This window comes from Megalopta genalis, chromosome 2 (genome assembly GCF_051020955.1).
Source record: "Megalopta genalis isolate 19385.01 chromosome 2, iyMegGena1_principal, whole genome shotgun sequence".
Taxonomy (NCBI): domain Eukaryota; kingdom Metazoa; phylum Arthropoda; class Insecta; order Hymenoptera; family Halictidae; genus Megalopta; species Megalopta genalis.
The window spans coordinates 28,582,242-28,597,608 of record NC_135014.1 but is presented as its reverse complement, the minus strand read 5'-3'; the positions used below and the strand labels follow the sequence as shown (position 1 = coordinate 28,597,608).

The following is a 15,367-nucleotide window of genomic DNA, read 5'->3' as shown; positions in this document are numbered from 1 at the left end:
CAGCGACCCGGCGCGCGGAGCGGCCGCTGCTAACCGAGAAAAATTGCAGTGTACTCACGAAGGACGGTCGAGGAAGTGGAGAAGGGTATACGCTATATAGCGTTTGACGGGGGGAGAGCGCGGGAGCGGAGGGGGAAGCGAGAAGCGCGTCGGTGCCACGGCGACGCGACGGAGATGGAATCGAGCGGCGGGAGACGCCGGCGGGACAGGGGAGGGGGGACGGTGAGCCGCGCGAAGGGGAAAACGACTCGGAACTCGTGTCGTAGCGGTATACTCGTTTTCTTCTCGGCACCCGCGCGTATCTCGTTGCCACGAAATTGAACAACCGCGACACCGCGCGCACCGTGCACGCCGAAACGGCCGCAGAATTTCCCCGACCCCGTGTGCTCCTAAACTACCAATTATTTATGGATTTCTTTTTGTTCGTTCGACTCCATATACACACCGGCTCCCCGAAACCGTTCGCGCGCGGACACGGTCGATCGAACTTCATTGGACCTTCTCCGCGGTCGAATATCGATCCTCTTGTGAACGGGCTCGAAATTCGATTGTTCCGAAAATATGTAGCCCGGTAAAATGAATCGTTTGGAAACGTTCTCCCCGTCGGAACGATGTACATTCGATGTATTCGATATACGAACGTTGTTCGCGGAGAACAATGCAACGCTCCGATAAGCGCGGTTATAATACGCGAACGGACGAGCAACATTTCGAGCACAGCCGAGACTAGAACGGACGCGAGAAAGATCGGTAATTATGTTGCTCGTTTTGCTACGCTCGCAAGAAAACCACCGTGCACCGTGAACGCGCACGATCGACGCGAATCGCAGAAGCGTTTCATATTTTTCTGCCTGTTTGATCGTTTTAAACAGCGATCGCTTTGTGCCTCGTCTCTATCTGCGAACGACTCCGCAACGTTTATTCCGAGAGGATTTCCCGTTTATCGAATAAACAAACAAACAAACTTCTCTATTCTCTCTCTCTCTCTCTCTCTCTCTCTGTTGCACTTTCTTAATGCTGAGGCTACTACGAAATCGATTAATTCGAGGTAGTCTGTAACGATGAAGAGACTGTAGTTGCACAGAGAACGATCGCCGTTTTATTAAAAATAAAATTTAATATTATATATATATAATAAAATAATATGAATATAACGTGATATAATATAATGAATATATATAGGAATATAATGAAAATAATAACATGAATATATAATAAAATTTAATATTATATATATATATACAGGGTGTCCCAAAAATGTCTCGCAATACGGAAATGTGGGGTAGCTGAGATCATTCGAAGCAACTTTTTCCTTTGCAAAAATTTTCTGCGAGGCACCGTTCACGAGTTATTCGCGAAAAACGCTGATCAATGAGAGATCGCTGACGTCCCGCCCTCGCGACCACCGCCGCTGCGTCAGCTGGCCGGCGCGACGCGGCATTGGCCGCAAGAGCGAGGCGCCGGCCGCAATCGCTCTCCGATTGGTCAGTGTTTTTCGTTGATAACTCGTTGATAACTCGACGGATTGCATTTTCGCCAAGGAAAAAGTTACTTCAAATTACCTCAGGAATCTCCCATCTCCCATCCATTACGATCTCGGTTACTTAAAAATCAGAAATGCGACGACGCGGGTCATTACGATCCGTCAAATGTGTTACAGAGATCGCGTCGACCTGTTCAATTTTTACAGGCGACCATCGAACATCGATGGAACAGCGCGGAATATCCGAGCGATCGAACTCGACCCTGTGGAGAAACTGTGAAAACGAGCCGGCCGGGTCCGCGCGCGCGGTGTTTCGGTGGCGTCGATTATTGAATATTTCCGTTTCGTCCTTGGCCGGCTGGCTCCCCTGGAATAGTTTCGTTAGCGCTAATCGCCGTGACAAAAGAGTGCTCGGTAATATAAGCGAACGGACACGTGATATTCCGCGGCGCGTCTTGGGTCACCGGGAACGATATATTCGACGAAGGAAGAAGAAGCCGGCTGCTCTGCTCGGCCGTAGGGACGGTCGATCGGCAGGAATTAAAATATCGAGCGTCTCGAATAGGAGAGCGCAGTACTCGAAAGCTGCACGCTGCAAGAGGAACGAATGGGGAGGAGAGGACGCGGAGAACGATAGAGGCGGAGAGAAGAGTAGAGAGGAGAGGACGGGGGGAAGAGAGGAGAGCAGAGAAGAGGGAACGAGAAGGAGGAGAAGAGGGAACGAGAAGGAAGAGAAGAGAGAGATAGAGCGAGAGAGTGAGAGCGAGAGAGAGATAGAGCGAGAGAGTGAGAGCGAGAGAGATAGAGCGAGTGAGAGCGAGAGAGTGAGAGTGAGAGAGCAAGAGGGATAGAGCGAGAGAGTGAGAGCGAGAGAGATAGAGCGAGAGAGTGAGAGCGAGAGAGATAGAGCGAGTGAGAGCGAGAGAGCGAGAGAGATACAGCGAGATTGCGAGAACGAGAGAGCGAGAGAGATACAGCAAGATTGCGAGAGCGAGAGAGCGAGAGAGTGGGAGCGAGAGAGCGAGGACGATAGAGAGCGAGCAGAACGAGGACCCGACCCGGAGGAACGAGGACAGCAGGACTCGAGTAGTCCTGGCTGGTTCCGTCCTCGTTTCACTCTTTAGAAGCGCGCCGGGATCCCCTTTCCTCGTCTCTTCCGTTCGTTTTCTCGTCGGGTTGGCGAACGAACGAACGAGCGAACGAACGAACCAGCCAACCATCCAACCAACCAACGAAAGACAGAGGCTTTTGTTCTGGCTCGTGTACCGGATAATCCATGTTTATACGATTTTGGTCGATGCCTTTCGCGTAATATTATTGGACGGCAATCGGCGGCGGTGGTGCGGCGGTGGCGCGGCGGTGCGGCGGCACGCTCGCGACGCACAGTCATCCTGTACCGGGGAGGACCCTCGTCACTTTCGAACGGCAGATGTTGTTCGATTCCCGTGGTGGACATGCTAATGAATATTTCGACGCGGCGTTGCCGGCTGCCCCGCGCGCCAATTACTTTTTCTTTTTCACGTTGAGGCAGGTCCGAGGAAACGTATCGCGGCCGCACGGAGTCCGGGGGCAAGTTCTCTCAAACTCGCGTGTACCGTGTAGTATAACACCACTTATACGCGGTGTCCGACGCGACACCGCGCGGCCGTTTTGTAAATAAGGCTCGCGCGGCCGAGTTGCACTTGCGTTCGTCGGATCGACGCGACAGGATCGAGCGTAGCTTCGAACGAAGACGAAGGAGAAAGACCCGGCCACGATATATGTATTGTATATTCGTGGAAAAAAAGTTATCTCGGACCCGCCCTCGTGCGACCAGCCGCGTTTCTCGAACGAAACCCGAGGGGCTCGACTGTTGCTTCGTAAAAGAAGGGGGGGGGGGCGAGGGGGCTCCGCCATTCACGCAACTGGAAATAAGGTGAACCCTCGGAATGTCTTTCATAGAAGCTTCGCGCAGCCATAAAATCGACTGTAGCTTCGAATAAGGCGTACTTTTGAGCCGCAGCTTGGGGAACACAGATTTTTCGGACCGGTGTGTTTCGAACGAATGCGCTGCCCGATTGATGCCTGCGTGGCTACGATGATAGGATTAGGTCGATCTCTCGATTACAACCTGTTGACAAGTTTGGGAGGTTATGGTGCAGGAGCTCGTTACGGTATCATCGACGAACAAAGGAACTTTGTTTGTTGCAATCAGACCGCGGATTTTTATGCGAAGTAAGAATTGTCTGCATTATAATCAAAATACCATAATTATATATATATGATTATTGGCTATATTTTGATATATATGGCTATTATTCGCTATATATGGCTATTATTTTGATTATGGTATTATATATATATATATTATCTCTCTCTATATATATATATATGGCTATTATTTTAATTATGGTATTATTATATATATACTACTATAATCAAAATAATAGCCTTGACATAACCTTGACATTGATTTCGTTCTTTACACGTTCTTCAATTTTCTTTTCACCGTTTTGCAATCAATCTATTCTCTTTTGTCATAAATACTTGAAATCATAAAACATCGATTTTCGTCGTAAATGCATCGAATCGATGATCTAGCAGAAGATCGACGGCAGCTTCACGTACACGTGTACATCGAGCACGGATCCACAGCTTGGGAAACAGATTTCCATCGTACAATATATGCAAACAGAAGAGATCGATCGTTTTCGAATGGCGCAGCCGTCCAGAAATTGCCCGATCTCGTGTCCTTATTAGCATAAAGATGGCGGCGCGTAACTCTCAAGAATCCGAAACGAGCGCCCCTGTTCCGCCGCAGCCGAATGGATCGACCGGTTGAATCGAGCGTTTGTAATAATTGCGAGATAATAATTGAACGCCGGTACCGTTAACGAGCCGATCTCCGCCGTTCCCTACGAACCCGGACGCTCGGATCGCTCAGAAATATTATACGATATGCACTGCGCAGTTACACTGTGTACAGCGCGCGGCGTACAGTATGCATTATACAGCGAAGCATAATTGCTATACATAGAGTGGATTGGTTCTGGCTTATATCGGTTCCTGAAGTAACCGTAACCGAAACCGATATACTTTGTAACACGGCGGCGAGACGTTTTCGGCTCTTCGCAACTATTTTGGACGGAACCGGTGTACAGGGTGAGCACTTGTTAACACTTTCGCAATTAATTTTTCTTCGAAAATACGATTCGTTTCGTGCTTATTTTTCTTTCGTATCACCGGACTGCGGATTTTATGCGTTTACAAGGGAAACAGCTTGACGAAATTTCAAACTATAGAGAGATTTAAAGAATTTAAGATTATTTATATATTATTAAGAACGTATTGAAATTATTAAACGAAGAACGATGGTTCTATCTTGTTCCTGTTTGTTGGAATTTATGAGGCAAATATTTGCTGTGCACTAAGATACGCAGTCTACTTTTCACTGACACAGTGTACAGTATAATATATATAGTATACAATATGAGTATTCAATATTCAGTATACAATATACAGTATATAATATAAGTATTCAATATACAGTATATAATATAAGTATTCAATATTCAGTATTCAATATTCAGTATATAATATTCAGTACACAATATAAGTATTCAATATTCAGTATACAATATAAGTATTCAATATTCAGTATAAAATATAAGTATTCAATATTCAGTATACAATATAAGTATTCAATATTCAGTATAAAATATAAGTATTCAATATTCAGTATAAAATATAAGTATTCAATATTCAGTATACAATATAAGTATTCAATATTCAGTATACAATATAAGTATTCAATATTCAGTATAAAATATAAGTATTCAATATTCAGTATACAATATAAGTATTCAATATTCAGTATACAATATACAATATTTAATATATAATATAAGTATTCAATATTCAGTATACACTATAAGTACTCCCTATAAGTACTCCTTCAGTATACAATATACAGTATACACACTATAAGTATTCAATATTCAGTATACAATGTACAGTATACAATATTCAGTATACACTATAAGTATTCAATATTCAGTATACACTATAAGTGTTCAATATTCAGTATACAATATAAGTATCCAATATACTCTACGTAGTATACAGAGCACACAATCTGCGGTCTACAGTATATAATATACAGCTCGCAGCGTGCAGTATACAGCATAAAGTGTACAGATACAATATACGGTATACAGTGTAAGGGTGGAGAGTCCTGTGCACGCGGCAGAGGGAAAGAGGGGAGACCGCAGGTGGAACGGAGAGGGCAAAGACGAGTCCATGGACCACGGGTTCGCGTTCGACTTCGTCCCTCGAACTTCGCGGTCGCTTCTCTCTTCATTTTTTCGCGTCTCTCTCCGGCGGACAGAGCGAGAGAGCACTTTTTGTTCTGGCTCGTCTACCGTTCTTCCTTCTACGATTGTCACGTAGCTATTCCCATCCCTTTCCAGCCTTTCCGTATCTCCCTCTCGCTCTTTGTCTCTCGTTCTCTCGCTCTCCCGGACTCTCTCTCTCTCTCTCTCTCTCTCTCTCTCTCTCTCTCTCTCTTACTCGTTCCGCTCGGCTCTCTTCCTTGCTCACACGATTTTATTCCCCTTTCACGCGCACGCTCTTATCCTCCTCTCATCGAGCTTCATTCTCCGCTACTCTCTCTCTCTTTCTCTCTCCCTTTCCTTCGCTCTCCTCGCTCCTTTACCGGCGCACACCTACTGCGTTCTCTTACGCTGTCCTGTCTCTATCGTTCGCTAACTCGTCTCCGTTTTACCACCCTCGCCCCCCCCCCTTTACGGCCCCGCTCCATCTAACTCGGTTCCCTTTTCTTCCGCGAGCCTCGCCGTCCGAGGCAGAAACTTTTCGTTCGGTTCGACGAATTTTAATTGCCGCCAAACTGTTTGTCCGGGATTAACGACTGCACGCGAAATTTTGTTGCGTGTCCGGCTCGGATAGCTTTGGTTATGATTATTATTAGATATGACACGGAGAGCCAGAAAATAAGAGATACGTGTTTTCGGGGGAAAGCACCCCTTGAGGTTTTTGAGACGAGATAGATGCCTTAAAATTAAATATAGAAATATTATTATCAAACTTGATACAAGTTCAATTTGTGGTATATTCAGGGTGGATGAATAATGCTCTCATTGCAAGTCACCCCTGTTAAACATTTTAACAAAAAGAACATTTCCAGTATGCATTCAAATTGAATTATTTCGTGAACCGTATCGAACATCTTGCAAACAATTGCGAATAAGATTTAGGTAACAGATACTTATCGGTATTTATTGTTTACAATTGTGTAACCGTGCTTAAACGATTAGGGGTAGTTTAGCCCTCGACCAAGGGTGACTGGCAACAAGGCAGCCGGATATGCTACAAATTAAATTTATATAATAATTTCTTTACTTACATATATTTATGTATTATATTATTATATCATTATGTTACTATATTACTATATTATTATATTATTATATTATTATATTATTATATTATTATATTACTATATTACTATATTACTATATTACTATATTACTATATTACTATATTACTATATTACTATATTACTATATTACTATATTATTATATATTATTATATTATTATATTATTGTATGTATATTATTATACATATATTATTGCTACACATGATTATATTATTACATATACGTTATATAATAATTTCTAGGCTAATCTTATGCTATTTCATCCGGCGAACTTCGAGGGTAGTCCGCGTTTGTTGCGGATAAAGTTTTCAAGAAATAGCGACGCGTTTCGTACGAAGAGCGATAGTTGAGAAACCAAAATGGAGTGGCTCGGTGGCGAGCAAATGAACAGAGAGAGATATACATATACATATATGTATACATGTATTCGTTCGTAGACGCGCGCGGACGATTTCGGTCGTTCTGAGAGGATCGTTTGATCGGAGCTGGCTAACAGCTTGCAAACCCCCCTAAAGCTCGGTGTCCTTCTCTCTCCGCGACGGTTGCTTCCCTCCACGGTCGCGTCGCGTCGCGCCGCGCCGTGTCGTCGGACATCTCTCGTCCTTCCCCGGCCAATCGATTCCCCTTGTATCGCTCTCTCTTACTTTTTCCTTAAGCCCTGCACAAGGTGATTCACCTAGCTCGATAATCTAAAAATTACTCCTAACCTATTTACACTGGGTGATGGCAGCGCTCGCGAGCGAGCGGATCATCGTCGCGTCGTTTCGCAAAACCGTCCCGCATCCGTTCCGCCGTCGCCGTCGACGACGGATAAAGGAATTCGCCGATTCGGCAACGGGCACCACGACCAATCGATCCACCGAATTACGGTGAATTCGCCCTAATTGACGATCAGATCGCGCACACAGAAATCGGTGGCGCAAGAGGTTCAATTTACAATCGGTATTATCATTGTTTTTTACCGTTTCGTTTATTTTCTTCTTTCTTTTCTTTGTGTCGTCTGTTATCGTTCTCGAACTGTTTTCACCGGAGGCGTTTTCACCGTTTATATATCAATAAATATTATTATTATTATTATTATTATTATTATTATTATTATTATTATTATTATTAACCGTTCGAGTTTCAGGGGTTATTGAAAAAATACGGTCGAAAAATGCCGAACAGCGCGATAGCGCTTGTCTTAATAAGCGATTTATAAATATCTCAAGTTTTGCACAATAACAATTATTGAGAAGATAACGATAAAATACAAAATGTGCTAGTTGTATCGTTTGCATTGAAAATAGCAGCTATGCGACGTAAGTGCCTTGAATAGTTACAAGCAAAGAAATTCGTTGTATTAAATTAAAAAATAATAAGAAAATAGCAAAAATTATATTGAAATTATCTAATAATTTTATATTAATTAGGGAGGATTTACTGTATTTTATGATTACTTTCGTAGTTGATTACGAAACGTCCGTGCAGATTTTCTAAGAATTATTTAGAATTATTATTAACTATCGTATCACCAAATTATTCAGTTAATCATAGACAGAAACAGTAATCATTGTCTGATTAACGATTACTGTGTTCATCACGACCAACGATTACATTTCCTTTGATTACTTAAGTTACTCATTAATCATTACAACTCGATTACTTGAGTCTTAAATAATTTCAAATAATTTACTTAATTATAATTACTTAATTACTTAAGTCTTAAGTTATTTATTAATCACGATTACTTGCTTACTTAAGTCCTAAGTTATTTATTAATCATGATTACTTAAGTCTTAAGTTATTTATTAATCATGATTACTTAAGTCTTAAGTTATTTATTAATCACGATTACTTAAGTCTCAAGTTATTTCCCAATCACGATCACTTGCTTACTTAAGTCCCAAGTTATTCATCAATCACGGTTACTTCATTAATTAGCGATTAATTGTTCTCCCTCAATTAGGGAGAACAGTTTCAACCCGAAGAAAGAACCCCGACGGACTACTCTCCGCTCGAATTTCGCAAGCCGGTTGTCCGTGTCGAAACAAAATCGGAACACGCGTCCGTAGATTTGAAAACGTTACAAACTAGTATATAAACAAGCAACAGTTATACGATATGCGTACACCTGTAATTAAATTCGAACGTGTTGAAACGAGCCGCCGCTGTAGCCCGAATTAATCTGGCCTGGAAGCCGCGGCAGCCGACGCGGGCAAACGATCCGTTTACGAGCAGCAACAACGGCCGCATTTTGCCCGTAACAATTCCGCGACTTGCAATAAGCTAGAAAAATTTCGGCGCGCGTAGAACGGCCCGGTCGGCCTGCCACCTTGCTTCTTTATCGGAGCACCTAGAGTCGGATCGCGTGAATCACCCGGTGAATATTCTCCGGCTGGCTCTCCCTCTCTCTGCCCGCTCTCTCTTTCTCGCTCGCTCCCCTTCTCGCTCGCTCACTCCTTCTCGCTCGCTCACACCTTCTCGCTCGCTCACTCCTTCTCGCTCGCTTACTCTCTCTCGCTCGCTCGCTCGCTCTGTCTCTCTCGCTCGCTCACTCTCTCTCTCTCGCTCGCCGCTCGCTCTGTTTGTTTGCCTCCCTTTGTCAGTTCTCCTCTTCTCTCTGTCGAGAACGAATACACGGGCGGGCAGCACACGCAGAGAGTGAGAGAGAGAGGGAGAGAGAGCGGCAGAGCACGCAGTTGCGTCGACGGCGTGCCCGGCGTGTCGGTGTGCACCGGGAATCTGTGAACAGCCGGTTTAAGCCGGCGAGGAAGAGGAGGAGACGGCGGTCGATCGATTTTCATCGTGTTTCAAAATTCTCTACGCGCGTCCTGACCAGGAACTAACCACTTTCCGGCGGACAAGTATCGCGGGGCCCGGCCCTCGCTTTTTTTCGACCAATTGGCAGCCTCGTCACCGCGGCAGCGGTTTTCCGAAAAAAGAAGAAACGAACTGTTTTCGTCGTCTCGCCCGTTTTCGCTCGCGATCGTCCTTGACCAATTACCAAGTGCCTCCGATCCGGACGCGGATCGGCTCGGCTCCTTCCGAAACCGGCCGAACGACCGATCGGAACGGCGGGCTCTCTCGCGGAACATGGACGACGCTCGCCTCGACGCGTAACATTGTGGACTGAGTCGCTGTTCGAACGGTCGTACGATTCGTACTAATTTAACCCTTTGCACTCGAGACTGTTTTAACCCCTTAACGCACGGTTTTTTTTTTTTTAAAGCGGCCGAGAAGAATCAATTCTTTTTTATGTAAAAAAACACAATTTAGGATATTTTTTTTTACTTTTAAAGTAAACTCGAGTATATTGGATATTTATACAATTGGTATGATTTCTAATTTGCAGAATATTATTATTATTATTATTATTATTATTATTATTGTTGTTGTTATCGTTATTATTATTACGTTTTATTTTACATTATATTTTAGTAAAATATATATTGAAAAATGAGCGAATCAGAATCTGAATATGAATACGCTGTCGGAAAGCGGCTCGGAGGAAAGTGATAAGTATAGTAGTGATTCTGAAGATAGTTCGGAAGAAGATATAGCCGTTGATTGGAAGTAGATAAGCGATATCCAACCGAATCCACATCCTCGAAGGTTTCCATTTGTCACCGCCCCTGATTCAACTTTTCTTTTGGTGGAGAATTTTGATATACCGCGCTTTTTTTTGTTCCATGGAAAAAGGCTATATTTTATTCTTGAATAAACAAGCGTTACAGCTTACAATCCCATGTAAACGATAAAAATATCGATAAAACGATTTTCTTTTCTTTGCTTTCGCATTGTTATTTTCGATTCTCGATTATATTCGAGTGCGAAAAATTACAGCAGCATAAAATACAACGCCGCTCGTATTATCTCGAGTGGTGCACAGTTTGGCGCTGTTTAGCGCGCTCGAATTAACTCGAGCGTACAAGTCAAGGGGTTAAACGACTTTGCGAGAATTTTTCGAGTCGATGTTCGTCGCTTAACGCGTTAAGCGGCCGATACTGTTGCGTCGCATCGGACGGCATGAAAATAGTGTCCTTGAACGTACGATATTGTTATTATTATTATTTATGATGCACGGGCGACGTGACCCATTGGTAAAACGAGACGTGCAGCGGGATAGCGTAAAACGGACGGAGAAATATGTATAAATGACAGCGTGAAAACATAAAAAGTACAATCAATACATACGTAGTTGTTATTGTATTGGGTTGGCAACTAAGTAATTGCCGATTTCAGTTATAGATGTCTCTCACGCCCATTTTTATGATATCCGTAAATGTTATATTATAAAATTATTATTATTATTATTATTATTATTATTATTATTATTATTATTATGTTATTTTCTATTATCCGTGAACGTTAGCAACTGGACAAATTGAATGCAGCGGTCAAGGAAAAGCGAGCAGAATTGGTCGATCGTAAAGGTGTCATTTTCCAGCAGGACAATGCTAGGCCGCACACGTCTTTGTCCACTCGGCAAAAATTCATGGATACTGGTTGGGAATTAATGTTACACCCACCGTATAGCCCTGATCTCGCGCCATCGGATTACCACTTATTTCGATCCCTGGACAACTCCCTTCGTGGTAAAACTTTTAACGATGATGACGCTGTAAAATCTCACTTAACTCAGTTTTTGGCCGAAAAGGATCAGACTTTCTACGAGCGTGGAATGTTCAAGTTGTCGGAGAGATGGCAAAAGGTCATCGAACAAAATGGAAAATACATTACAGATTAAACTTCGTTCCAAGTAAAAAAAAAATTTGTTATTTCATTGAACAAATCGGCAATTACTTAGTTGCCAACCCAATAGTATGAAATAGTTTACTGTGTGTATAACGTCGGGGTCCATTAAAGTTACACAAAATTTGATTCCGCAGTAAAGCTGACTTTATAATGTAAGAATGGAAAGGACAAGATTTATTACCGCGATCGCCTCTTCGCACCTTGTACGGTTTAAGAGTGATCCTTTTATAAACTACGGTGGAATCTCGATCGTCCCCGTTCCTCCGATGTCAGAATTCTCATTTGTCCAAATAAACGTTCCACGTGCATTTGGTTTGACATAACGCAAACCATATGCAAAACGATTTGCTGCACTGCATAAAATACGTTTGCGCTCTGTTTTACTGTTATTGTATTTTTGCGTTGTATACCAATGGGTTCATTACGTTGAACGAATAGTAATAATAATAATTATTATTATTTTTGTTATCATTATATCATCATTACTATTATCATCATTATCATCATCATCATCATCATTATTATCGTTATTCTCCTCGCGAGTTCTCAGAGGATTTCCTCCCTGGTTTTTGCCTTGGACGGGGATTATTATTATTATTATCATTATTATTATTATTATTATTATTATTATTATTATTATTATTATTATTATTATTATTATTATTATTATTATTATTATTATTATTATTATTATTATTATTATTATTATTATTATTATTATTATTATTATTATTATTATTATTATTATTATTATTATTATTATTATAAGGATGAAATCTGGCACTGTAACGAAGCGACTGTTCTATTATCCGAACGTTCGCGTCGCTCTACTTAAACCGGTTGATCGATGGTTCCACGCGAGTAAATAAAAATTGAATATTAAGCTCGACAAAGAGAAATCGAGCGACGCGACGGTTAAAGTTGTAAAAGCGAGCCCGGATCCATTTCAATTCGCGTTTGCATATTTTTGGCGGACAAGTGTGTGCCACGGGAATCGCAATTGCCGAGACTGTTCCGAGCGAGTCTCGACCGCTAATAAATACGACGCGAGTGGCAACCACCTCGGAAGGGGGGATATCGTAAGCCCCTAATCTGCGAGCGGACCGACTATCTGCCGGCCAATTCCAGTAACAAGCTTTATGGAGTGTTTACCGAACTAAGATTTAGCGGAGGCTTTCCCTGCGATCTGTCTCGAGTCGCTCGGCGACGCCGGTGAACCCTGTCGGTGTCGGGTCGACGTCATTTTTTTTCGCCGATTATCGGACTCGAAGCTACTGTCGTCTCCCTCTCTCTCTCTCTCTCGCTCTCTTTCGCTCTCTCTCTCTCTCGCTCTCTTTCGCTCTCTCTCTCTCGCTCTCTCTTACTCGCGTTCTCTCTCTCGCTCTCTCTTACTCGCTCTCTCTCGCTCACTCGCGCTATCTCTCGCTCTCTCTCACTCGCGCTCTCTCGCTCTCTCTCGCTCACTCGCGCTATCTCTCGCTCTCTCTCACTCACGCTCTCTCGCTCTCTCTCGCTCTCTCTCGCACGCTCACTCACTCGTGCTCTCTCTCTCTCTCTCTCTCTCGCTTACTCACTCGCGCGCTCTCTCTCTCGCTTACTCACTCGCGCGCTCTCTCTCTCGCTCTCTCTTGCTCGCTCGCTCACTCGCGCTCTCTCTCACTCTCTTTCTCACTCGCTCGCTCTGTCTGTCTCTCTCCTTCGCGTCGACATTGTTAGCATTCTAATCTCTCGCAGACGATATCGCCGTCTGATTTTCCTGTTTCTCCCGTTGCGGAACGATAGGGTCGGAGATCACATCACGTTAGACCCCTCGAGTCCAAAAGAGCAGTCCATCGAATCCCCTTCGCGAAGGGACCGGCCATAATTTTATTATTTCTAGATTCGCCACGGACCAATCAATTATCACCGCATAACTCTTCAGCCCTGTGTCTTCATTGAAAAAAATATATTGCTTCGTATTATCTTGAATTTATTATCATATTATCGTAACTATCATTGTTATTCCTCTCGCGAGTTCGACAGGCTCGTATAATCGTCTCTGCTTCTCCCGAATTGTCCATTTTCGCGTGCAATCCGAGCGTCGATTAGGGAGAACTTATCCAAATATTCGAGTAAACATAAACGTACAATGAAAACTCAAATTTTCTCCTTCTTCTTCTTCTCCCAAGAGATTGTTATAATCGTGAAACATCTAGTCGTCGTGACCGCGAATAAAATGGCCACGGCGAAGGGGTTGAAACAACCCGCGCCGCGGCACCGTTCGGTTTTGTTGTACACGATGCCGCGCGCGCGGTTGCCGTTGTTCGCGAGTTCCCGACAATTTCCGGGCGGTTTTACGAAAATCGTCGCGATCGGAGCCGCTCTAATTTTTCAATGAAACACGATAATGCGCGCGGAGAGGGAGGTTATCCATGTCGAACACAGGGGTTGCATTGTTGCAGCTTGTCCCGCAGGCAGGCAGGCAGGCAGGCAGGCAGCGGCGGCAGCATGGCGCAGCCTCTTTGCGATTCATTGGCCTCTGTTACATTACTCCAGGCACACGCGGCCGGGCTCGAGAGCCGGGTTTACTCGTCCGCCTGTCGGCTTTTTGGTTAATCGAGTGCGGTTATTCGTAAATATTGAAAAGCGCGTTTAGATCCTCGCCGCCCCCGCCCCCCGCCGTTCCTTCGATAGCCGCCCCCCGGTGCCCCGCCACGCCTCCCCGGGCCGGGTCGGGTCGGGCCGGGACGGGCCGGGCCGGCTCAGGCCACCCCAACTCCTCCTCCTCCACTTCCTCCTCCTCCTCCTCCTCCTCCTCCGCCTCCTCCACGCCGCTCCGATATCGATCGTTTGCTTTTTGGGGAACGAATTAGAACTGTTTGCCGCGGTGTCGGATAATTTGATAATGTCGTTTCCCGCGCGCGACGAATCTCGTCGATCATCGGTCGTCGTGCGGGATACATTCCCTCCGTGTATCGTGGATCCAGCGGGAATGATCGACAAAGATCGGGGGAGCGATCCCGTGCACCTAACAATAGTACACACTCGAAGCTGCACGTCACTTTCGCACTCGTCACTTTTATTCGAACTGAGCTCGTAAACGAGGCGATGGTCTCCCAACAATCCCTCTTTTTTTAGCCGGTGACCAGTAGGGTAGGTGACCCTATTTTTCTGACTCTGGATTGACGACGTGTGTGTTTGTTATTGTTGTTGTTGTTGTTGTTGTTATTTATTCGCTTGATTCTTGTAATATCACAATATTATATCACAATGTTACATTACAATATAATATTACAATATTATATCACAATATAATATCGCAATATTACATGGCAATATTATATCACAATATTATACTACAATGTTATATGATAATATAATATTACAATATTATATCACAATATTATATCACAATGTAATATCACAATATTATATCACAATATAATATTACAATATTGTATCACAATATTATATCACGATATAATATTATAATATTATATTATGTCACAATATAATATCACAATATTATATGACAATATTATATCACAAAATAATATCACAATATTATATCACAATATAATATTACAATATTATATCACAATATTATAATATTGTGATATATTGTGATATATCACACACAATATTATATCAGAATATAATATCACAATATAATATCTACATCACAATATTCTAATACTCTAACATTCTATGTATTTTGAATCTAAATAGGAA

The 15,367-nt window shown here is 43.2% G+C and overlaps 1 protein-coding gene and 1 long non-coding RNA gene across 2 annotated transcripts in view; one reads left to right on the top strand and one right to left on the bottom strand.

Moving 5' to 3' along the window:
- LOC117229797 (uncharacterized) overlaps nt 1-15,367 on the bottom strand; it is a 128,067-nt gene that overhangs the window by 37,617 nt on the left and 75,083 nt on the right. The window lies entirely within an intron of this gene.
- LOC143258838 (uncharacterized) overlaps nt 4,461-15,367 on the top strand; it is a 17,668-nt gene continuing 6,761 nt past the window's right edge. The window contains exon 1 of the long non-coding RNA XR_013032733.1: nt 4,461-4,624. This is a non-coding gene — a long non-coding RNA (uncharacterized LOC143258838). The remainder of the gene's footprint in view (nt 4,625-15,367) is intronic.